Source organism: Dasypus novemcinctus, chromosome 7, assembly GCF_030445035.2.
Source record: "Dasypus novemcinctus isolate mDasNov1 chromosome 7, mDasNov1.1.hap2, whole genome shotgun sequence".
In the NCBI taxonomy this organism is placed as follows: Eukaryota; Metazoa; Chordata; class Mammalia; order Cingulata; family Dasypodidae; genus Dasypus; species Dasypus novemcinctus.
In genome coordinates this window covers 37,822,980-37,850,028 of record NC_080679.1, presented here as the reverse complement: position 1 = coordinate 37,850,028, position 27,049 = coordinate 37,822,980, and the positions used below count along the sequence as shown (strand labels likewise).

The 27,049-nt window shown below is 38.3% G+C and overlaps 1 pseudogene; it reads left to right on the top strand.

Annotated features, from left to right (window-relative positions):
- The first annotated feature begins 3,843 nt into the window (after positions 1-3,843).
- On the top strand, positions 3,844-5,002 carry LOC101432982 (dnaJ homolog subfamily A member 1 pseudogene; annotated as a pseudogene).
- Positions 5,003-27,049: the final 22,047 nt, after the last annotated feature.

Sequence of the window (27,049 nt, the reverse complement as noted above, 5' to 3'; positions counted from 1 at the left end):
TGGATTGAACCCACAAAAGTCCAGTTGCCTAGATGGAGAATCCTAAAAAAGGTGAAGCAGGTTGAGATCAGGTTTTTGAAAAAGTTTAGACATTATCCTGTAGATCATAGGGAGCATCGATGCTTTCTGTATAGGGAGAGTAAATGAAGCATTTGTTGTTTGAAGATTAGTCTGGAGGGATGAATTACAGGGAAGCAATTGAAGGCCAGGAGTCTTAGACAAAACAGTTCAGAAACATTTATACTGTGAATACATAAATTGAAAAATACCTAAATAGAGTTGGTGGCTGTAGAAAGGGAAATAAGGGGACAGAGATCAGAGACATTGCCCAGAAAGATTCAATGTGGGGTCCATTTGAATATGGAGCTGTGAAAAAAGAAGGGCTGAAATTAATGTTTGTGTGGTTAGATTAGATTGAATGATTAGAAAAACTGTGGAGAACTTGCCTTATGTCATCTTTGCCACATCCCTACCTAGTAAGGTGCAATGGATCAATGCTGAAAAGGGACTTACGAATCCATGGAAGTCAGAAAGGGAAGCAATCTGGAAAAATAAAGAGTCTTTTGGTTTCAGACAGGAAATAGGAAATGCAGGATTGTGACTGAAGCTTATTTGAAACTTAAGTTTTCTTTTCTGTCTTTAAATCAGACCTGTAGTCACAAGCAACCTTCATTTCAATCTCACCATAACACATTTCAAAACTCTATTCAACATGGAAACTTGGTAAAAGCTTTTAACAAGATATAACATCCACCAGTTTCCTCTTGTACATACGTTAATTTACCCTATGACATTTGCTTTATAACTAGCTTTGCGAGTCTATCACTTTAAAGGTTGACTGTTTTGTGTAAGGCAGTTGCTTAAAGATCTACTTTGCAACAGAACTCTTATTTCAAATAAAGGATTACCTTGAAGCATGATATATAAATCAGATAAAAACAGATTGTTCTTCCTGATTTAGGGAGAGTAATGGAAAGTGGGTCTGGAGATTCATCCTTTTTCACAACTTACCTGCAGTTCTGAAGGCACTTATTATTTTCTTTCTAGGATCCTACTACTCAAAGTATGGTCCATGGGCCAGTAGTAGCAGCTTCACCTGGGAGCTTGTTAGAAATGCAAATTCTTTGACATCAGAACTTGCATTTTAATGTGATCTCTAGGTAATTTGATGCACATGAAAATTTGAGAAGCGCAGCTATATACAGTACACAAATCACTTGGAAAGCTTGTTAAAACAGAGGTAATTGGGCCACATAAATAGATCTTTAGTTGGTCATGAAATTTTGCATTTTTATGAAGCTCCCAGGTGATGATGATTACTGTTGGTTCTTGGATTACCCATGCTTTCAGTGGTCCTCCAACATTAGCATAAACCAGAATCATCTGGAAGGCTTGTTAAAACAGAGATAGCTATGACCCACCTCAGGGTCTCTACTTCAGTAACTTTGGGGATAGGAATTGCTAACAAGTTCCCAGGTGATGCTAAGGCTGCTGGCCTGGGACCACACTTTGAGAACCACTGAACTAGAGAACTTTACTAATAATTAGGATAAAGTTCCACTTTATAAGCAGTGGCACCTTTTGTTTACTTACTGAGTAAATGGGGTAAAAGGTAACAAAACAAATATCTCTTTCCTCAAGGATCCTAAAGTCTAGCTCAAAATATAGAAAAGTAAACAAACACTTCATATAATGATAAGTTGGCAGATGGTGACCACTGTATAAGATGCTAAATGAACAAAGAAACTCCATTAACTCAGATGGAGAGTGAGGGTGGGTGAGAGAGGGCTAGAGAAGGTTTTACCTAGCTATCTTAAAGATGGAGCAAAACTTGGAAATGGTCTATATAGTCCATGCCAGACACATTCTTTAATCCATGGTCCTGCTAATAGCTGTGCGTTTTCCACTCAACTGTGCTTTTGTAGTTAAAAATAACCTAATAAGTCAGAATGGTGGGATTGGGGTGTCAAGTGGAGACTGAGTGTAGGATATGGGGAGTTAGGGAGACAGTAGAGGGGACGTAAACCTGAACAAACTTCAGAGTGGAGAAGAAGAGACTGGAATTAAATCTTTAGTCAAGAAAGACCTGGTTGTATCTGGATCTTCCCCTTTCAGAAAAATCAAGCATCTGATGTCAGCTGCTGTCCTGATAACAGGAGGCAATATCCAGGGCCCTGCTCTGGAAGGCACCGAGTTCTCCAGCCCTAGGACCAAAGGGTGTGTCTGCCCACAAGGCTTCTTTGGCTGCAAGGACTGGAACCTAAAATAATGTGGATTAACAGAAAAAGGGAATTGGTTCATGTAACTGAAAGGTCCAGAGGGAGTTCAGGAACAGAAGAATCTGGGAGTTTCAAAGATGTTATCAGGGCTTAGTGATTTTAATTTTGCATAAGGTTTTTTTTATCTGTTGGTTTTACTGACACAATCTCTTCCCACTTGGAGGCAAAGTGACCCTCCCAGCATCTCCAGACCTGTATCCTCTCCTTTCTGCAACCCAGGAGAAAAAGTACTTCTCTTTTCTAAGAATGCCAATAAAATTCCAGAATAGGGACTAAATGGGCCTCCTTTGGACAGGAAGTTAAAATATACTGTTTGTTCAGGTCTTGGTCATGTGTCCACTCATAACCTAGCCCCCCCAAACCACATAGACTGAAAGTGGAGGAATAAAATCAGGATAAGTAGTGATCAGTCAAAACACTACAGGTGACCACCATACCAGGAAAAGTGCAGGGCGTTTGCACAAGTCTCAGATTCACCCTAATAGATTCAGGGTATCATATATTCAAAAAACAAGCAAAACAAGCACTGTGTGCTGGACATGCATCCAATATTAGGTTCGGGTTTCCCCAAATCAAAGCCCAAGTCCATTTTACTCATAATGGCAACTTAATTGTAAGAACGATGAATCTGTGTCCTTACACGAACTCTGCAGACATTATTTTCGTGGACTATCCCCTGGTTTCGTGTATGTAAGACACTACTGAGCTGTGTTAAGAACAAAACTTTGGAAACCATGCTGCCTGGGTCCAAAACTCTCCTCAATTATTTCTTGGCTATGTACCTGGGGCAAGTAAGCGAATCAGTTTTTGTTTCAATGCCCTCATTGATAAAATGAGGAACTACTCATCTAGTTGTTGGAGGATGAAATAAATTAATATTTGTAAAAATCTTTGAACATTGTTGATTACCCAAGGTTAAATCACTTGTGGACCCTAGACCACATCCCTCAGAGTAAATGCTCAATAAATGTGAGGATTATTATTAATATCCCAGCCCCAGCTCTTATGGGAAACTCTGAAATACAGGAAGGGAGTGCTTACCATAAAGGAATATTAAAAAAGTAAATCGGGGGAAAGCAGCTGTGGCTCAATCAACTGGGCTCCTGTCTACCATATGGGAGGCCCTGGGTTCGCATCTCAGGGCCTCCTTGAGAAGGCAGGCTCACCCGCACACCGTGGAGAGCTGCCGGCCCAAAAGCGCTGTGGAGAGGCAACTCAGCAAGGTGACACAACAAAAAGGGAGACAAGTAAAAACACAGAAGAGTGCGCAGTGATGGACAGAGAGCAGACAACAAGCAAGCCGTAAGGGGGCAGGGGAGGGAATAAATTAAAAATACAGACACAAACAAGAATGCCCAGCAAGTGGACACAGAGAGCAGACAGCAAGCAAGCCACAAAGGGGAGGAGGGGAATGGAATAAAAATGTTTTTTAAAAAGGTAAATCAGGAAACTTTCCAGAATGCTTGGTGAGAGGTGGAGGAGCAGTAGCTGCCTGAGCTGTGCACAGTGATGGGCTCTTTCCCTCTCCCCTCACTGGCCTTGGCCCTCTCTGCAGACGTAGAAAATGGTGAAATAAGCCACTTACTGTGGTGTTTTGGGGCTCGAACCCAATGCCACCCAGGAAGAGTTGAAAAAGGCTTACAAGAAACTAGCCTTGAAGTACCACCCTGATAAGAATCCAAATGAGGGTGATATGTTTAAACAGATTTCTCAAGGTTATGAAGTGGTTTCTGATACAAGGAAAAGAGAATTATATTCCAGAGGAGAACAGGCCATGAAAGAAAGTACAGCAGGTGGGGATTTTGTCTCCCCCAGGGACATCTTTGATATGTTTTTTGTATGTATAGAAGGAGGCAGAGAGAGAAAGGTAAAAATGTACATCAGCTCTTAATAACCTTAGAAAATTTATGTAATGATGCAACAGGAAAACTAGCTCTGCAAAAGAACGTGATTTGTGACATATATGAAGGCCAAGGTGGTAAGAAAGGAGCAGTAAGTGCTGTCCCAATTGCTAAGGTACTGGAATGCAAATAAGAATTTGCCACATAGGACCTGAAATGGTTCAGCAAATTTAATCTGTGTCCAGGACCATGTGGAATGGATCAGTCCTAAAGACAGATGTAAAAGTTGCAAGGGAAGAAATATAGTTCAAGAGGAGAAGATGCTAGATGTTCATTGATAATGGCACAAAAGATGGCGAGAAGATAACATTCCATAATGAAGGAAACCAGTAGGCAGAAGTGGAGCTAGGAGATATTATCATTGATTTAGATCAGAAGGATCATGCTGTTTTTCTTGCCGAGGATAAGACATTTTCAAAGTGTATGGACATACAGCTGGTTGAAGCTTTGTGTGGCTTCCAAAAGCCAACATCCACTCTTGACAACCAAATCAGTCATCACCTCTCATCCAGGTCAGATTGTCAAGCTTTGAGATATCAAGTGTGTGCCAAATGAAGGCATGCCAGTTTATCTCAGACCATATGAAAAGGGTTGCCTAATCATTGAATTTATGGTAAACTTTACTGAAGAAAGGCTTTCTCTCCTGATAAACTGTCTTTGCTGGGAAAACTTCTATCGAAGAGGACAGAAATAAAAGAAACTGATGAAATGGATCGGGTAGGACTTGATCCCAATCATAAAAGACAGTGCCATTACAATGGAGAAGCCTATGAGGATGATGGGCATCACCCCAGAGGTGGTGATCAGTGTCAAACCTCTTAGTGGGGGCCACTGACCAACATGCATTACTGGTATCTTACATGAAGTAGTGAATAAGTGAAGGACTATAATCATCATATGCTCACTACTTGCTATCATTTTTGTTTTAATATCCAACCATAGTAGGGTTTTAAATGTTGATTGAAGAATAAGCTCAAAGTCAAAAAAGCTCTGACTTTGCCTTGTATGTATAATGACTTTGGTGTGCAAGATGAATTTTAATACTTGTAAAAACTACTTTGGGTTTTAAAAAAAGAAAACTCCCATTAACTTTTTTAAAGCCATACCTTGTAATCGTTTTTCACTGTAGACATGGACTAGCTTAAAGTGAAATGTGAGGCATAGGTATACATATTGACTTCAGTGTATGACCCTTCATTGTTAAGCTGTATTTAACTGGCTTATAAACAACTGAATTTGTAGAGAAGCTTGGTCTGTATAGTTATTTGTATTAAGTGGGATTTTTTGTGATGCTTCTGCATTTATTCTCTTGCTTCAACTGTTATTTGAAGATCACACAGTATATAATTTAGTTCATCAGTAATAGAAATGAATTTTTCTAAAGAAGGGCTATATCATAATATGCTGCTTCTAGAGGGCACTCACTTCTATAATTGCATTGCCTTCTGCTGTGGCATCTTTTTAAAAAAATATATGAATATGTTGCTCAATCCTGGTTACATTTTTCCCCCTTCTCTTTGGGCCATGATAAGCCCCAGGGTAGAGGTCGCAGGAGCTGGGTAACTTAGAAGTTAAGGTGAAGAGAAATTTACGTGGAGGAGGAGACGTTTGCAAGTATGAGATAGGAAGGTGTTCCTTAGGCTCACTTTAAACCATTTAACTTATGCTCCAAAGTAACTGTAATTTAATGTTGGTAGTCTAACAAATTATGATGAATAGCTTTAGTTGTATCTTTAAAAGTCATCATGTGTTCACATGCTTAAATCTGGATTTCAGAATTTAAGCCATTCTTGAAATGTATGGATGTCTCCTTAATACACTGATTACAATGTATTTCAAAAGAAAAAATAAATCACTCTTGAGTATATTGAACTGTCCAACTATCCTCCCCAGTGCTGACATGCCTTGCCCAGAGTGTGTCTGATGAGATTGTTAATGACCAAATATTCCCCCAATTCCCTTTTCAAGTTCCTGGTTTCTCATCTTCCTTTTATTCTGGGATCAGTAAGATGCCTTACAGTTGCATCACTGAAGAGGAGTATGCCCCTCAAGAAAGACACCTGGCATGAAGCCTGGGGTCGGGGAGGGAGCTAGAGCATGAATGAGGGACTTGCTACAAAATGTACTGGGCAGTGGTCCCCCACATCTTGGCTGTCTCTGGGCTTCTGCCTCACTGATGTCACCAGGAAGAGGGGCTTGTCTCCTTCCTCTAGAAAGAATCTTCTGTTGTCCCTTTCCCCATTATTGACTTTTCCCTTGCCTGACCCCAGAGAAAATTCGGGTCCTCTGTGGGCTCTCTTCTGCTTCCTCTCTATAAAACAGGTTTCTGTATTATAGTGATGGGGCAAACACATGTCCAGTGAGGAGGAAAGAGCAGGTTATTTGTTCCGTAAATATTATTTCAGATTAGAGGAAAAAGAAGATGGAGAGCAGGATCATTCCCAAAAGGAGGGAAATGGGGAACATCATAAATCCAGTGGGAAGGTAATGAATGGCTGGGCAGTCAGTCAACTCTCTCTCTCTGTCTTTAACTTTTTATTTGGAACTACTTTCAAACTTATAAAACAATTATAAAAATATTACAAACCCATACTGAGTACTCCAACTTATCCCCATTCCCCCTAGATGCCAGGTCCAACAATTTTAATATTTTGCCAAATTTGCCATTTCTATCTATCTATCTATCTATCTATCTATCTATCTATCTATCTATCTATCTATCTATCTATCTATCTACCTATCTTTCTATCTTTCTATCATCTATTCATTTTCTCAACACATGTGTGTAGGTCTTATATATCATGCTCCTTAAACACCCAGTACTGCCATATACACTTAAGAACAAGGATACTCACTGATGTAACCATCCCAAGCACAGTTATCAAGTTTAGGAAATTTAACATTGATATAAAGCCCACAATCTATGTTCCAATTTTTTAAGATTTCCCAGTGTCTCTTCAAGCATTTTCTCCTCTCTTGTTAGGCGCCTTACAAGAGCATTTATTGCATTTAGTTGTCATTATGTCTTTAGTTGCTCTTCTGTTTTTTAATTGTGCGAACATATATTCAACATAAACTTTCCCCTCTCAAATACTTACAAGCATACCATTCAATGGGATTAATCACATTCACAGTATTGTGGTACCTTCACACCTTCCATTACTAAAACTTTCCCATCTCCCCAAACAGAAACTCTACAACCATTATGCATTAACCACCCATTCCCCCTGCCCTCCACCTCTGGTAACCTGTACTCTAGTTTCTATATGAGCTTATTTTCTTTGGAGTTACCATGGGGCTTAAATTTAATATCCAAAATCTGTAAGTTGCTTTGATACTAACTTAAATTCAATAACATACACATACTACGTTCCTGTACCCCTCCATACCCTTCCGTTATGTACTTCTTGACACAAATTACCTGTTTGTACATTGAGTTCAAAACCATTGATTTATCATTAAGTTTTTTGCATTTGCCTTTTAGATTCTGTAGGAAGTAAAAAGTGGAGTTATAACCAAAAATACAGTAGTACTGGTATTTATATTTACCCTCAATGGAGATCTTTATTTCTTCATGTGGCTTTGATCTATTGTCTTGTCTCCTTTCCTTTCAACCTGCAGAACTCTCTTCAGCATTTCCCATAGAGCCTGTCTAGTGGTGATGAGGTCCCTTAGCTTTTGTTTATTTGGGAATGTCTTAATCTATTTCTCATTTTTGAAAGACAGTTTTGCCAGATACAGAAATCCTGGTTAGCAATTTTTTGCTTTCAGCACTTTAAACATGTCTCCCTACTGCCTTCTTGCCTCCATGGTTTCTGATGAGAAATCAGTACCTAATCTTATCATGGCTCCCTTGTACATGATACATTGCCTCTCCTTTGCAGCTTTCAGAAATCTCTCTTAATCTTTGGCATTTGACATTTGATTATAATATACTATAGTGTGGGTCTATTTATGCTTATTCTGTTTGGAGTCCATTGAGCATCTTTGGATGTGTCTATTCATGTCTTTCATCAAATTTGAAAAATTTTAAGCCATTATTTCTTTGAATGTTTTCTCTGCTTTTTTCTCCATTTCTTCCCCTTCTGGGACTCTCACAGTGTATATACTGGTCTGCTTAGGGGCCTCGCTGATCCTTTCTGTGCATAGAGCTTTCCTTGGGTATAAGCATGTGGCCCTAGGAATTCCCACTTTTGCACAGTTCTAAATGTCCCCTCTTCCCTGGGAAAGTTTCCTTACTGTCCAGGCACTGCACTGTATGTCTTACAGTCAGAAATCTGTTGCTCCAGGCAGCAAAACTTGACTGCTCTCTCACAGAATTCTGTAGGAGAGCTCTGTGAACTGCCTTCTAAGTATAGGGCAAGTTGGGATGGTGAGTCCCTTGGGGCACCACCAGACAGTTTGGGCCAGACATACATATTTCCAGTATGTACACAAGGACTACTCTTCTCCCTTCAGAACTGAGACCAAGGATCCACACTGGAAGTATGGCCAGCTTTGTGCCAAATCAGTGTGGAGTGGCAGAGGGGCCAGTCAGAGCACCATGAGATCCTGCTGCCTTTAAGTATTTTTTTCACAGTTACTACGGTCCTTTAACTGTTTTCTGAAGATTTGAGAAAGATGCCTTGCCAATTCTTGATGGTTGTTCAAAGCTTCTATGGGGGGACAGAGGTTAGAAATATTTCCTTCTACCATCTTGATCAAGGCAGGCTCCCAGTCATCTCTTTTTGCAATGACCTCTTCTCCAAGGATTACTGGCTTCTTGCTGGAGAATGACAAGGGTTGCTCTCCACTGAGATTATCTATTGCAGATACCAACAATTTGGCTCCATGTTTAGGTCCAAAGTTACAGTAAATATATCATCTGTACCCTGGAAAGGAAAGGTTTCTAACATGTCCAGTCTTCCTCTCTTTATCCATAGCCTGTGTTATTATATTCTTATTTGTCCTCAAAGTTCATTTTAAATAATTGTCCTATTCCCTCCAATTTTTATTTCTCTGGTTCATAGAGTTTGGTTTTCCTCTTTTGCTACTCCTCTTGTGGTCAGATCCTGATATTTCTGGTCCATACACCCCTTCAAAGAAAGCACTGTGTCCTTGACTTATCTAAAGTAAGGCATGATACTACAATGGGACATGTCTCCCAAATTACTACTCAAAAGTGACTTTGAGTCTCAAAACATTTGACACATGCTAATTTTGATTCTCAGAAGATGAAATGGAAATTTCTATTCATTTGCTCTGAAATGGTGACGTATAATACATGCAAGTATTCTGTAAATAGCAAACACTGGGGAAATGTGAATTATTGCTACAGTTACATCCTCTCTCTCACGTCCCATTTCTTACTCTTTTGTTATAGCTTTCCTCTCCTGATTTCATTTGTTTGTCTGCATTAATCTACTTATTTACAAAAGGATAAGCTGAGCTTTTAGGATAACAACTGAAACCCTTTGTTAAGTCCTGTGATGTAACATGGTAGTTAAGAACTTAGGTTTTGAAATCAGGCAGATCGTGTTAAAATTCTAACCCTACACCTTAGCTAAGTTGGATTCCAGTTCTTCACCCCTCCATGCTTCCACTTTTCCATGGCTCCATCTTGGGAAGAGTGCATTTCTCGACTCCTTGACTTAGGCTCACTCAAGTGACTTGCTTTGGCCACTTTTATGTGGGTGAAAGTGTCCATGTGCTAGTTTTGAGCCAAAAGCATAAGTGGCTTCATGTGTTTCCACTTTCCTGCTTGCCTCTCTATCATCACCATGGAGAGAAAATACCTCAGCTAGTCCATTGGTCCACAAAGGATGGAAGACACAGGAGCAGAGCTGCTTCAGCTGAGTCCAGCTTAGAGCAGCCAACCGCCTGCCAAACCACAAAGGCATGACCTAAATAAATACTCATTGTTGTATGCCACTGAGGATTCGTGGTTGTTTGTTACACAGTATTATTGCAGCAATAGTTAATGGATACCTTCAATTGGTGCCTTACTTGAAAAGAAGGGATCATTATTATGCCTTTTAAATAGACTTTTGGGGGAGAATAAATGAGACAATGCATATGAAGTGTTAAGCAAAGTGCCTGGTACACAAGAACCAATCAATACTTACCTGTTATTACCGTTACTGTGTGCCAAGAAGTTATATTCATTATCTTTTATCTCTGTTTGCTTCAGTTTTCTCATCTGCTAAGTGAAATGAGGTTTAAATATGTGAAACTTCAAAAAATTTAAAAGTACCATACAAATATGAGTCTCTGGTTTCTATCACTTTCAGACAGAGAAAAAAGAATGAGTTCTCAATGACCTGCTCCAGGCAGAAAAAGAGAAGCTTTTTGGAAGCTTGAATCAGAATGACGCCCATATGACCACACAGTCTCTGACAACAGGGTAGGAAGGAAAGACAAAAGGATCCTTCCAGGAACTGATGATAAATATAAAAATGGTGAACCAAAGACACAAACTTTAGTTAGAAATCTGAATCCAAAGTTAGGGATTGTCAACCCTAGGATGAATCCTGTATGTCAGTCTTTTATTATTATTTCAGTGTAGTTCTTGTAATTCATCTCGTAACTTTGTACCACAAAATTTGCCTTATATTTATACACTAGAATCCCCTGGGGAGGTTGTGGAGTTGCCACCGTGGCATTGTCAGAAGAAGTGGTGTCTGATCCTCCTACCATGTAGAGGGCTGTTTCCATGTTGCTTTCATGAGGGTTTTTTTTCTATGGATAAGGAAAAAGGATGGGTCAAAATGGGTAACATGACAGAACTCTTGATTCAGCTTTCTTTTCCTGGAGCCAGGTTCAAGCAAGGCATTATCAGAGCTTTTCAGATGTGTGCTTCTGAAAGTCTAGGGTTTTCATAGGATGATCATTTAAACCTACTTTCAACAAGAAACTGGGGAGTGGGAAAGAAGAAGAAATATCCCTGAGTATTTTTCATAGATGCCAAACCCGAGGATCTACTGATTTGTGAATACTTCTGGGCCTTCCCTCTCCCACCCAAATAACCATTAGGCCCTGAATTTAAACTCAGACTTGCAAAGAAATCTAGCTGCAAAAGGCATTTTTAATTTATTTAAGTGCTGTTAAGATTAGTTTGGCTTTGGCAAAGGTGGCAATGAAGTTTTGTGGATTTTGTTTAATCATACACAAAATGTAAATGCATTTTTTTCTGGGGAAAGCATACATACATTTCTGAATTTTCAGGGTTTCTAAGGCTCTATAACCCCCTTTCCAAAAGATAAGAACTACTGATTCAGAGGCACACTAATTGAATTTAAACAATTGTTAATTAACTAAAATCAATCGATTGACTTAAAGAGAAAGTTTTCTTATTTATCTTAATGCAGATAATTATATTTTGTTATTTCAAAAGAAAGCTATTGTTAGAGAAATCTGTTGTGCCATCTTTTTCATAATGATCAATCTGATATCTTTCCAAATATACTTTGTCCTTCTAGCAAAACCTGACAACTAACCTGCTCTAATCAGTAGGGCTGTGTTTTAAAAATTCCACTGTGTTTCTAAGACACAGTTGTGTTTGCTGACATTCATATGCTTGGGAGTTTAAATGGAAGCCCATAGGTGCTTTTCCGTTCTTTGATGCTTTCTGAAAATATGTTAGTTATCCCAACACACCAGTCAGGGGGAATCTCAGTAAACAATCACCAGAAAGCAAAAGGGCTGAAGAGCTCGGGGCTGTCTCCACTCCAGCATTCTGCCTTCGCGTGTGACTTTTGCGCCAATGGTGTAAATAAGGTTGCTGCTTCTTCCAGAGATCCCGAGGGCAGGATCCTACCGGTGCCAGCCACTCAATTACAGTAAGCAGCGTCTGTTACCAGCCTCCGGAGCAGAAGGTGGGACTAATGATCACAGCTCTTGGCACCAGTGGCCTCCCCAACCTAGTGACTTGTTTTTAATTAAGATGACAATACACCTTTTCATTTCCTTTGGGAATGGGTGCTTCCCACAATTTGAAGGAGCAGGACATTGCTCTCGCACCCAGATCCTGGGTTCTAAAGATAGAAACCCACCACCAACTCCTGGCTTTTTGCTTGGTGGAGCTGGAGAAGAGATGACAGCAGGTCCAGCGTATGGAGGGTTTTCCAGGAGATGGCAGTGCACCCTAAGGCTGGATCCTGGCTGTGAGTGCCTTCAGCATCAACCCAAGAATATTGTAATTGAGACATAACATTATAATGCATTCCAGATCACACAGCTGCTCGAGTGTCACCTCAAAATTCTTCTTACCAGTTTCAAAGTCAGTGTAAGCAGGGTGGGGAGATGGAAGGGAAATGAGGGTGGGGAGAAAAGGGAGGAGGTTCTTGGAGACAAATCAGACAGCGACACTTGGCACTGCTGTGAACAGTGCTTCAGTACCTCCCAGTCAGGAGCTACCCTGATGCATATTTACAACCTGGTTCTCCTCTAAAGACCAATAAAGGGAAATTGAAGGGCATGTATTGTCTGCATTTTAATATCCAGGTTTATAAGAAATATTTCATTATTCTAATTCAGAGGGAAAGAAAATATCTTCCCTTTTCAAATAAAAGGCCTCCTTGTTCAGGGTGAAGAGCATAACAACTCAGTCTCTCCCCTGAGAGGCAGGCTGCTCCCAAGGCTGGCCCCAGCTTCCAAGCCACCAGGAGAATGGCAGCGAGTGGGTGATGGGGGCTGGAGAAGAGGGAGGAGAAAGGAGAATACGAGCTGTTAACCAGAATCACGGTGTGAGACACACACGAAGTCATGTATGTGTTCAAGCTGACAGCATTGCCGGTGCGGTACAGAGCTACTATAGTTCCCAGGATGTGAAAATGACATCTCAGCTGACCAAGGGACAAAGGAATGAGGGGTGGGCAAGCAAATGTCTTTCCCCTGAAAGAGGCTGGTGGCTGAGGTGCTGGTCTTTGCCTACATATTTATAGGCAGGCATAAGCCCCAAAAGATTGGGGCAAGGAGGGCTTCAATGGTTCTTCAGTATTGTCACATAACTTGCTTTGTTTATATGTCACATAACTTGATTTATTTATAATTTAGTCGATTTATGACTAAATTTCTATTTCCAGGGTTCTTATTTGTATTTTTTCACAGCTCTTTAGACATAGTCAGGGAATTCTGTACAGCTGAGAGAGGGAAATCTGTGAAAAGATGATACTTACAGAAAGAGTCTCTAAAGATCTCTGAACACTTCCAGAGTCTGTATGTGGTTTCCCTTTAATTTTTGTAGAAAACTAGTTGCTTACTCTCTCCACAAGCCTCTTCCACTAGAACTGTTCTATATTCTCTGCAAATCCTTTCTTCTGTGAAACTCTTTCTTCCACTCTCTTACCTAATTCTAGGAGTAAAATCCACTTGGAGCCTGTGAAGAGTAAGAGTAAATAAATGCACAGACGTAGAGTTTCTATGCTTTGCTGATAACACTCGAAATAAGTGTGCCTTTGCTACAGCTAAATGATGCTTTAAAGGTAGAAAGCAAAGCAAAAAAACAAACAAAATCCACGGATAAAATTTAGTTTTGAGTGCTGGGGTGATGTCCTTCCTGATGGCCCTCTGCCAAAGATCCAGTCCTTCCTGGCAGGGACCATGCCACTTCCTAGGCAAGTAGGAAGAAATGCCTGTTTTTTAAAGAAACAATTCACTGAGGGCAGACATGGTTTCCTTTGTATGGGTGGAGGTAAATCAAAGAGAACATTATCTATAGTTGAGTGAGGGAGGCAGGGAGAATGAAATGGAAAGAGCTACTGATATGAGTGGACTTTGAGGGTGGAGATTCAAGAGCAAGCAGGTGTAAAATGAAGATCCCCTGGGTAATGTCGGAGAAAATGCTCAGACTATCACAAAAGAATAACTTGCAAGAGGAGAGCAGTGGAGACATGAGGGCAATGAAACTCATCAGGAAAACATAAACATTTATGGTGAGACAGAAAAGTCCTATAAACAGAATATCTGGACATTGGGTAGAGGTAGAGGAGGTACTGTTAACTCGGTAATGTACATAATGCTAGGCACACATCAGTAGACTTCTAAGATGTGGACTAGCCCCAAAGAAACACCACTTACCAACCCAAGTGAGAATGCAAGCTATGCTCATCCTTGTTTCATTTTTTCTGACTGGTCACGTGCATTTACTTTTTTTACAGTGTTTATAAATTTTAGGATAAAATTATTTTCCAAAAATGCCTTTATTTTTTAAGCCCCAATTGAAAGAATCAAACCCTTGTCTGATGCTCAAATATGTGAAGCCAGGTGGTTCCTATTGATCATCTGGCAGGAAGATTATGCCATTACTATACTTAAATTCATAAATATCAGCTAGGAAGATTGAGGAGGAAGTACCAGGATTATAAAGATTATTCACGAAAAATGTTGTCATCGTTGTACAGAAATGTCACAAACCAAAAAAGCACCTTGGTCAGTCAGCAAGTGTGTGGGTCAATGTTCTTTCTCCTCCATTATAGAGAGAAATATAGTGTGAGCAGAACTCAGCTCACAGAACTTCACACACCCCATTACTCACAACTTGCATATTATCATGGGGCCTGCTGCTTCTAAATGTTTGCATATTAAGAAAGAGTCAAATTTCACAGGCCAGTGACAGGAAGATTGGTGGAAAAGACATTGAGGTATCTTTTAAGTGAGCATATAACTGACCTGGGTTTATTTTGCAGTCCTGCCCTTGGTAATATTTGCATTGAGTCAGCTGCCTAATCTGCAGTAAGCCTTTTATTCCGTTGTTGGTTTTTAAGCTTAAAAGTATAGGACTAGAAACAACATCTAAAGTCATCTGGTCCAAACTTCAATATTTTAGCAGTGGAACCCTTTGTAAAGAGACAAAACAAAAACAAACAAAAAATCTAATCTTAATGAAATCTTATTATGACTTAGAGGTCTTTGGTGATAGGCAACAGAAACTAATAGCTAACTAAAGCATAACGGAAGTTACAGGAAAGATATTAGGGTCCTTCTATGAATGAAGGAAAGAAAAAAGCATGGATCTTGGAATATACAAGATAGCAGGAATCAAAGTGGCAATGAATGAACTCTCCATTTCTTTTTCTCTTGTAGTTACTGGTCTGAGGCTCGAAATTCAGGACCTAAGAGTTTGATTGAGTAAGCTTGAGTCACATGCTTGATTGTACCTGGGCAGCTGGTGTACTCTTTTTCTTTTTATTAAGATTTATTTTTTATTTATTTCTCTCCCCTTCCCCCAGAGTTGTCTGCTCTGTGTCCATTCGTTGTGTGTTCTTCTGCGTCTGCTTGCATTATCCGGCGGAACTGGGAAACTGCATCTCTTTTTTGTTGCATCATCTTGCTACCTCAGCTCCTGGTGTGCAGCGCCACTCCTGGGCAGGCTGTGCTTTTTTCACGTGGGGAGGCTCTCCTTGCAGGGTGCACTCCTTGTGTGGGGGCTCCCCTACACGGGGACGCCCCTGTGTGGCTCAGCACTCCTTGCACAGGGCAGCACTGCACGTGGGCCAGCTTACCACACTCTATCAGTTGAGCCACGTCTGCTTCCCTGGTTTACTCTTTAGATGCTGGGCAGGATATCTTGAAGTAGCATATGGAGGAAGTCATTCTCCAAATAGAAATTGGGGTACTGTTAAAAAGGAGGAAAGGATGCTGAGAGTCCAAAATCCATCAAAGAAACACATCAAATAAAGTAGATGAAAGCAGTGTTGTTCTGGCACTGAGAGAAAATGAGGGGGACCTGGAACCCCATCCCTGATCCCTTATGGAGGCATCTGAGGCATTCCATGCACAGTATGCAAACCACTAACATGGTTCATCTTCTGGTAATTTGGTATGATAAGACCTAGTTTATTATCCCCCAAACTTTCAGGGAATGAATTCCATACTATCTCATAACAATTTCTGAGAATTCTTAATTATCATATCTATAACTTAAATATCAACTCTGAATAGTTACTATTATGGAAATAATTAGTGCAATTCCAAATAGTTATGGCTTTCCACCCCCTGGTCTGATGATATGATTGCACTTCCTCAGCTCCTTTGAAGTTAGCTGTTAGCAAGTGTTTCCACTGGCCAAAGAAATGTGAGTAGAAGGGACATATATCACTTCTGAGCAGAAGTTTCAAGAGTCAGTGTGCAATTTGCCATGCTTTCTTGCCTGGTGCTGCTCTAGTTGTACAAGCACATGATGAGACAAAATTTCCATCAACCAAAGTCCTTGATTATAATGGGAAGAGCTCCCCACCTGAGTCCTGCTGGAGTTACTAGGTTAAGTCACTGAGATTTTGGAATTGTTTATTAGTATAGTCTAACCCCGCCAATCCTTACTGATGCATCTATTTTCTTTTATTCTGACCTCATTGAGGAAGAACATCTGGTCTCTTCAAAAAAAAAAAAATCAGAAGAATAATGGTATGCTATATTTGGTAAAGATTTCAGAGATAACATGCTTTACTGGGAAGAAGCTGAGACCAATTTATACTAGTCCTTATTAGTTGCCCAATCCAGCCTTCCAAGACAAGAATCCTTAGATTCATTGGCAACATCCCTATTTTGGAATTAGAATTGGGTTCAAATCTAAGCCATGCCATTGATAAATAATGTGATCTTAAGAAAGTCATTTAAGCCCTCTAGACCTCAGGTTTCTTGTTTGTCAATAGAAATAATGGTTTCTTTGTCTTGCAAGATTACTGTGAGGATCTGAGATCATGTATATAACACACCTATCATGGACCCTGGCATGGAGGGAGTACTCAATAAACAGTCATTTATATTACCATTTTAGCCTCCAGTCTCTTCTTGGACACCTCTAGGGACTGCATAGACTCACCACTTGGGGAGCAAGGCTATTCTATCACATGGGACATACTAATCATTAGCAAGCTGAATAATCTTTTTCAGCTCAAATCTGCTTCTGTTTGACACTTGATGTACTTCTTTTGCCCTCTGGGGCCTTATTTCCTCCTCCACTTGATGGCTTAACAAATATCTGAACACAGCCATCCTGTGACTTGTAAGTCTTTTCTCCTCTAGTCAAACATTTCTAGTTCACATTCTCTTAAGATTGTGAGATAACCAATCTAACCCAAGGACTGTATTTTAAAATATCTCTATTTCTGTGCCTAGCAAGTATTAGGTGCTAAAAATGCATTCTTCCACTTCCTGAGTTCTGGTTTCTACAACCTTTAAAGTATAGCACCTAGAACTGAATATACCTTTGGTCTGACAAGTGCAGAGCACAGGATCTACCTCTTCCAAGAGCTCCTGACTCCTGCTCTGATCTGTAGTGCACTCTTTTTTTTTAAAAAGATGTATTTATTTATTTCTCTCCCCTTCCCCCTTCCCCAGCCCCAGTTGTCTGTTCTCTGTGTCTATTTGCTGCGTGTTCTTTTGTCCGCTTCTGTTGTTGTCAGCGGCACGGGAATCTGTGTTTCTTTCTGTTGCATCATCTTGTTGTGTCAGCTCTCCTGTGTGCAGCACCATTCCTGGGCAGGCTAAACTTTCTTTCACGCTGGGCGGCTCTCCTTACAGGGCGCACTCCTTGCACGTGGGGCTCCCCTACATGGGGACACCCCTGCGTGGCAAGGCACTCCTTGCACACATCAGCACTGCGGGTGGGCCAGCTCCACACCGGTCAAGGAGGCCCGGGGTTTGAACCTCGGACCTCCATGTGGTAGACGGATGCTTTAACCACTGGACCAACTCTGCTTCCCATGGACTGCACTCTTATTAATGCAGTCTAAGGTGGCAAACCTTTTTTAGGAGCCAAGTCATGCCTCAACCATAAGTTTGTCTGTCAACAACCTTTATTAGAGAACTGTGTCCTCTCTTTCATGTGGCCACAAGGGCAGGCTCCCAGGATGTGTTTGTACTGTGCCACATCTTTGCTCCCTGGCTAAGATAGATGGTCTAGGGCTTACGTGACCCAAATGGGCCAATCAGAGTTCCTTCTCCAGGAACATAGAATTGCAACAAAGGCATTTTGTCTTCCTGAGTAGAAGAGAGAAATATTCAGAACTCTGGCATAACCGTGTTTTCTCTCACATAGCTTGGTTGCAGAAAAGAAAATAATGAATCAGGTGCAGATGTTAGAGAGAGGAAAGGAGCGGTTGCTGAGGATACTGTGGAAGGCTTTCATTAAGGTTTGCCTGCAGTCCTTAAGGGTCCTCTGTGACACCCCACATCTTTGTAATAAACCCTCCCTTTTACATTTAAGTTGGATTAAGAGGATTTCTCTTATGTAGAATCAACAGTACTAATTAATTCAACTGACTTCCAATTACCCCAATCATTAGCTCATCAAACTCACCTGGAACTAAGACCCCCTGACTCCCATTCCATTTTATTTATTTGTTTGTGTTTGTTTTTTCCTCTTCTGTACTAATTGGCCTCTGTTGTAGAGCAGGTTCTCTAGAACTACTGCCTGAGGCAGAGATTCAGGTGAGGTAATATATTGAGGTTGTGCTCTTCAGGAAAAAGTTGTAAGGGAGTGAGGGAATTAAACGCCAGGGCAAAGAGACGGGAACTTGTGGGAAGATAGTAGAGTAGGAAGCTCCAGAAATCAGTCCTCCCACCAACTATCATACAGGCAGAAACTGACAGGCAGAAACTGACTGAATTAACTATATCAAAACTCCAAAGTCCAGTAGCGCACTATACAACATTCAAGAAAGATTGGGAGGAAGAGGCTGGTAAATTACAGTAAATACCAGTAATTTGCTTTATTTACTTGCTGGTTACCCTTGCCCATCCCCCATCTCACAGAAGGCAGCAGTTAAGACATTCCCAGATAAATAAATGCTGAAGGAGCTCTTCACCACTACACCTGCCCTGTAAGCAATGCTAAAGGGAGCTTTTCAGACTGAAAGTACACTAGAGTGGTTCAAAGCTGCATAAAGAAATAAAGACCTCTGATAAAGGTAACCATTTGGGTAATTATAAATGCCAGTAGCATTGTATAGTATTTTCTATTGGTATGTAACTCCACTTTTTACTTCCTACAGGTGTAAAATGCAAATGCATATAAGTAATGATGAATCTATGATTTTAGACATACTGATGTACAGTGATATAATTTGTAACAAGTATAAAAAAATAGGACAGAGGTGTACAAGAACAGTGTATGTGTATACTATCAAAGTCAAGTTGGTATCAAACCAAATATGATTATTATATATTTAGGAAATTAAATTTTAACCTCATGGTAACCACGAAGAAAATGTATAAAAATGTATCCAGAGAGAAATGAGAAGGCACTCAATATAGTAAAATGCAAGAAGTCAAATAAATATGTAAGTAGGCAGTAATGGAAGAATTGAGGGACAAAACTGTGTCTTTGAATTTGAGGTGTCTTACAGAAAGCATTTAGGGACAAAAAAGGTAAAACCCTTACAAAGACTAAATATCAAAATGTCAGAAGAAAGTCCTGCAATCAGTAGTGACTTTAAACGTTAATAAATTAAACACTCCACTCAATAAGTAGAGAATGGCAAAATGAATAAAAAAGCATGACCTAACTAAATGCTTTCTGTAAGACACCTTAAATTCAAAGACACAGTTTGAAAGTAAAAGGATGATGAGAAAAAATATGCCATGCAATTAGTAACCAAAAGAAAACTGGAGTAGCTATATTGATATTAGATTAAATACACTTTAATTTTTTGTGATCTATGTATCTTCAAAAAAATACAATAAAAAATGATGGGGATGGGGAATGGAGAGTGGGGTATATGGAAACCTCTTATGTTTTTTAATGTAACATTTTGTGTGATCTATTAACTTTTAAAAATATAATTAAAAATTAAATTAAATTTAAAAAATGAAAAAACAAAAAAATACACTTTAAGAAAAAAACTGTTACAAGGAACAAAGATGATCTTTATATACTGATAAAGGGATAATTCAATAAGAAGATGTAACAATTATAAATATATATGCACTTAATGGCATATTATGAAGCAAATATTGACATATTTGAAGGGAAAAATAGTTCTAAACTAAAGGCAGAGATTTTAATATGCCATTTTCAATAATAGATAGAACAATAGACAGAAGATCAATCAGGAAATACAAGAATTGAATGATTCTATAAACCAACTAGACCAAACAGAAATATATAGGACACTTTACCCAATAATGGCACATGGATCATTGTCAAGAATAGACTGTATGTTAAGTCACAAAACAAGACTCAATAAATTTAAAAATATTGAAATCATACAATGTATCTTCTCTGACAAAAATGGAACGAAGCTAGATTTCAGAAACAGGCAGAAAATTGGAAAATTCACAAATATGTGGCAATTAAACTATACACTCTCAACCATCAATGGCTCGAAAAGGAAATCACAAGAAAGTTAGGAAATATCTCGAGGCAAATGAAAATGAAAACACCACACACCCAAACTAATGGGATGCAGCAAGGGCAGTGCTGAGAAGGAAATGTATAGCTCTAAATGATTACATTAACAAATAAGAAAGATTTCAAATCAGAGACCTAATCTCACCACTGGAGGATCTAGTAAAACAAGAGCAAACTAAACCTGAGTGAGCAGAAGGAAGGCAATAAAGATTAGAGAGGAGATGAATGAAATAGAGAATTTAAAAAAACAATGGAGAGAATCAAAATTACCAAATTAAAACTTCAAAATTGGTTTTTTGAAAAAAAGTCAATAAAATTGACACTGTTAGATGGACAAAGGAAAAAAGAGAGAGACTGTAAATAACTGAAATAAAAAATGAAAGTGAGGCATTACTACCACTCCACAAAGATAAAAGTGATTAAAAGAGAATACTATGAACAACTGTACAACAACAAAGTAATAATCTAGTTGAAATGGACAAATTCCTAGAAACCCAAATTATGTACACTACTCAAGAAGAAATAGATCTCAACAAACCAATAACTTTTGAAGGGATTGGATTAGTAATAAAAAAACCTCCCAACAAAGAAAAGCCTAGGACAAGATGCCTTCACAGGGAAACTTTACAAACATTCCAAGAAGTAATATACCAATCTTGCTCAAACCCAAAACATTGAACACTCCTTAATTCATTATGAAGCCAACATCACCCTCACAGTACATCCAGATAACATTACACAAGAAAAGAAAATTACAGAACAATATCTCTTATGAACATAAATGTAAAAATCCTCAGCAAAATACTGGCAAGCCCAATCCAAAAGCACAATAAAAATAATTATACACCACAGTCAAGTGGTATTTATCTAAGATATACAAGGATGGTTCAACATAAGAAAATCAGTTAATGTATATCACTACATTAACAGAATGAGGGGGAAATTGCATGATTATCTCAATTGACACAGAAAAGTCATTGAACAAAATCAAGTACCCCTTCTTGATAAAAATACTTAGAAAAGTAGGAAGAAAGGAGATGTTCTCAACATGATAAAGGGCTTCTATGAAAAACCCACAGCTAACATCCTACTTATTTGTGAAAGACTGAAAGTTTTCCCTCCAAGACTTAGAAAAAGACAAGGATGACCACTGTCACCACTATTATTCAGCATTGTGCTGAAAAGTCTTGCAAGAGCAATTAGGCAAGAAAAAGAAATAAAAGTATCCAAATTGGAAAAAAGGAAGTGAAACTTTTCCTATGCAGATAACATGACCCTACATACAGAAAATCCTGAAAAATCCACAACAAAGCTACTAAAACTAATAAATGAAGTCAGCAACATGGCAGTATACAAGATCAACACCCCAAAATCAAAAGTATTTCTATACACTAGTAATGAACAATCTGAAGACAAAATCAAGAAAAAAAATCCATTTACAATAGCAACTAAAAGAATCAAATTTCTGGGAGTAAATATAACCAAGGCTATGAAGGACTTATACACAAAAATCTACAAAATAATGCTCAAAGAAATCAAAGAAGAACTAAATAAATCATATGATATCCCATGTTCATCAGTTGCAAGACTAAATATTGTTAAGGTATCAACTCTACCCAAAATGATTTACAGATTCAATGCAATCTCAATCAAAATTCTAAGAACAGCAAACTATGCTCAAAGCAAGCAGAAGGAATGCCACAACATAGATAACAGCAGAAATAAATGAAATTGAGAACAAGAAAATAGAGAGTTAACAAAACCAAAAGTTGGTTCTTCAAGAAGATTAACAAAATTGACAAACCCTTAGCAAGACTGACAAAGAGAAAAGATACAAATAAATAATACCAAAAATTAAAATGGGGACATTACCACTGACACTACAGAAATAAAATTGATCATAAGAGGATACTATGAACAACTGTATGCCACAAACTAGACAATGGAGATGAAACAGAAAAATTCTTAGCAACATACAAACAACCTATACGGACACTAGAAGAAACAGAAGACTTAACAAACCAATCACATGCAAAGAGATTGAAATAGTCATCAAAAATCTCCCCAAAATGAAAAGCCCAGGACCGGATGGTGTCAGAGGTGAATTCTACCAAGCACTCAAAGAAGATTAATACCAATTTTCCTCAAACTGTTCCAAAAAATTGAACAGGAAGGAATACTACCATAGTCATTCTACAAAGTGAATATCACCCTAATACCAAAGCTAGATAAAGGTATTACCAAAAAAGACAAGTACAGACCAATTTCCCTAATGAATATGGATACAAAAATCCTTAACAAGATACTTGCTAATCAAATACAACAATATGTTAAAATAATTATTCATCATGATCAAGTGGGTTTTAACCCAGGCATGCAAGAGTGGGTCAACACAAAAAAGTCAGTTAGCATAAGATACCACATTAATACATCAAAGAAGAAAAAGCACATGATCATCTCAGTTGATGCAGAAAAGGCATTTGACAAAATCCAGCATCCTTTCTTGATAAAAACACTCCAAAGATAGGAATTAAATGAATCTTCCACAAAATGATAAAGGGCATATATGAAAAAGCCACAGCTAACATTGTACTCAATGGTGAGAGACTGAAACCTTTCTCATTGAGATCGGAAAGACAAGGATGCCCGCTGTTACCACCATTGTTCAATATAGTACGAGAGGTTCTAGCTAGAGCAATCAGGCAAGAAAAAGAAATAAATGTCATACAAATTGGAAAGGAAAAAGTAAAACTTATGTTATATGCAGATGATATGATCCTATACTTAGAAAATCCTGAAAAATCTACAAAGTTGCTAGAGCTAATAAATGAATTCAGCAGTGTCAGGATACAAGATTAATATGCAAAAATCAGTAGTGTTTCTATACACTAGTAATGATAAATCTGAGGAGGAAGTCAGGAAAAAATTCCATTTACAACAGTGACAAAAGTAATCAAATATTTAGGAATAAACGTAACCAATGAAGAACATAAAGCACTTCTATTCAGCAAACTACAATGCATTGCTAAAAGAAATCAAAGAAGACCTAAATAAATGGAAGAGCATTCTGTGTTCATGGATGGGAAGATTAAATATCATTAAGATTTCAATTCTATGCAAATTGATATACAGATTCAATGCAATCACAATAAAAATTCCAACAGCCCTTTTTAAAGACATGGAATACCCAGTTAACAAAGTTATTTGGAAGGGTAAGGGGCCCCTTACCCAGAAACATCTTAAAAAGAGAAAACATCTTAAAAAGAGAAAACAAAGTTGGAGGACTTTCACTTCTGGACTTTAAATTAAATCATATTACCTAGCTAAAGTGGTAAAAACAACACGGTACTGGCATAAAGATAAACATATAGACCAATGGAACTGAACTGATGGTTCAAAAACAGACCCTTACATTATGGTCAAGTGATTTTTAACAAGGCTGTCAAATCCACTCAGCTGTGTCAGAATAGTCTACTCAACAAATAGGGCTGGGAGAACTGGATGTCCATATCCAAAAGAAAGATAGGGAGTGGGTGTAGATCAGTGATTTGAACACCAGCTTCCATGCGCAAAGTCCTGGGTTCAATCCCCAGTATCCCCTAAAAAAGAAAAGAAAAGAAAAAGAAAGAAAGAGGACCCCTACCTCACCCTTATACAAAAATTAACTCAAAATGGATCAAAGATCTAAATATAAAAAGAATATGCAGGGAAATATCTTCAAGACTGGGCAGTAGGTGGGGGGTTCTTAAACCTTACACCAAAAGCATGAACAATGAAAGCAAAAAATGGATAAATGGGACCTCCTCAAACTTAAATACTTTTGTGCTTCAAAGGACTTTGTCCAGAAGGTGAAAAGGCAACCCACTCAATGGAGAAAATATTTGGAAACCACATATCTGATAAGGGTTTTATTTCCATGCTATATAAAGAGATCATACAACTCAACAATAAAAGAACAAGCAATCCAATTTTTAAAAAATGGGTCAAAGACTTAAATAGACATTTCTCCCAAGAAGAAATATAAATGGCAAAAAAGCACATGAAAAAAATGTTCAATATCACTGGCTATTACGGAAATGCAAATCAAAACAACAAAGAGATATCATCTCACACCTCATAGAATGGCCATTATTAAAAATATGTGTTCCTATGTGGAGAAAAAAGGACATTTTTTCACTGTTGTTGGGAATGTAGAATGTTATAGCCTCTGTTGAACACAGCTTGGCTGTTCCTCAGGAAGGTAAATATAGAACTGCTGTATGATCTGGCAATTCCTCTACTCTGAATATATCCAGAAAAACTTAAAAGAGTGATGCAAACAGACTTTTGCACACCAATGTTCATTTGGCATTATTCACAATTGCCAAAAGATGGAAACAACCTAAGTGTCCCTCGACCAATGAATGGATAAAAAAAATGTGGTGTATACATAGAATGGAATACTATGCTGCTGTGGGAAGAAACTAAATTGGGGCACTTGTGATAGCATGGATGAACCTTGAGGACATTATGCTGAGTGAAATCAGACACAAAAGGACAAATATTGTTTGGTCTCGCTAATATGAACTATGAAGAATAAATTTATGGAGTTAAAACCCAGACTATAGGCTACTAGGAGATAGGATGAGGACTGAGAAGGGGTACTGATGCTTACTGTATGTAGAATTTTCAATTAGCTTGACTTTAAAAATGTGGAAATGGATAGAGATGATGGTAACACATTATAGGGAGTATAACTAACATGGTTCTTTATAAAAAATAGGATTGTGGCTGAAAGGGATAATCTAGTCATGTAATTAACAATTGAAAGAAAGCTAGAGAATAACCTAGGGGCTGAATAACACAGTGAACCTGGAGGTGGATGAGGACTATGGTTAATAGTACAAATACAAGAATGTTCTTCTATGAACTAGAACAAATGTACATCACTATTACAAGGTGGTAAGAATATAGTGATATTTGGGGAAAATATATATAATGTAATTTATGAACTCTAGTTAACAACAGTATTGTAATATTCTTGCATCAATGTCAAAGAAGGTACTATATCACCACTAAGGGCCAAGAATAGGAGGTTATGGGATTTTTCTTTTGGGCTAAGAAAAACATTCAAAAGTTTACTGAGGCAATGACTACACGACTCTGTGATGAAAGTGAGAGCCACTGAATATACACTTTGGATAGAATGTACAAGGCATGGGACTATATAACACAATGAACTATGTGGTGAAAGATAAACTGTAGTTAGTAGTACAATATGAGAGTGTTCTCTCATGAACTATAATAATATACAATACTAATGCATAATATTAATAATAGAGCATGTATGGAAAACTGCACCAAGTGTATGCTATGGACCCTAGTTAGTGGAAAGAGTCCAATCATGTTCTTTCATAACCTGTAATAAATATTCCACAACAATGTAAGGTGTTGGTAGAGGGTGATGTATGGGAATTCTTTACATTATGCAGATTGTTTTGTAAGCTCACAACTTCTCTAATAAAAAAAATGGGAAAAAATTCTAAGAAGCTTCTTTGGAAAAATGGAAAAGCCAATCTCAAATTTATATGGAAGGGTAAATGTTCCAAATAGCCACAGCCATCTTGAAAGAAAGGAATGAAGTTGGAGGACTCATACATCCTGATCTCAAAACTTATTAAAAAGTTACAGCATGGTGGTGGCACAAGGACAAACATACAGACCAATGGAATTGAATTGAGAGTTCAGAAATCAATCCTCACATTTATACCAACTGATTTTTTGACAAAGGGGAAAAGATCTCTTGATTGGGAAAGAATAGTGTCTTCAACAAATGGTACAGGGCAAACTGGATCTATACATGCAAAAGAATGAAGGTGGACCCCTACTTCACATCATATACAAAAATCAACTCAAAATGGGACAAGGACCTAAATATAAGAGCCAGAATTACAAAACTCCTGGAAGAAAATATAGGAAGCATCTTCATCGTTTGGGTTAGGGAAGAAAACATAGGAAACATCTTCATGACTTGTGTTAGGTAATGTTTTCTTAGACTTTGCACCCAAAGTGCAAGCAACAAAAGAAAAAATAGATAAATGAGACCTAATCAAAATTACAAACTTTTGTGCATCACAGGACTTTGCCATGAAAGTAAAACAACAGTCTACACAATGGGAGGAAATATTTGGAAACCACATATACTATTAGGGCTTAATATCCAGAATATATAAAGAACCCAACAACAAAAAACACAAACAACCCAATTAAAAAATGGGCAAAAAACTTGAACAGACAATTCTCCAAAGAAGACATAAAAATGGCCAAAAAGCACATGAAAAGATATTCATTATTAGCCATTAGGGAAATGCAAATCAAAACTACAATGAGACCATTTCATATCCACTAGAATTACTATTAAAAAACACAAATTTACAAGTTTTGGAGAGGATGTGGAGAAATAGGAACACTCCTTCATTTCTGCAGGGCATGTATAATGGTGCAGGTGCTGTGGAGGACAGTTTGGCAGTTCCTCAGAAAATTAAGTTTAGAATTACCAT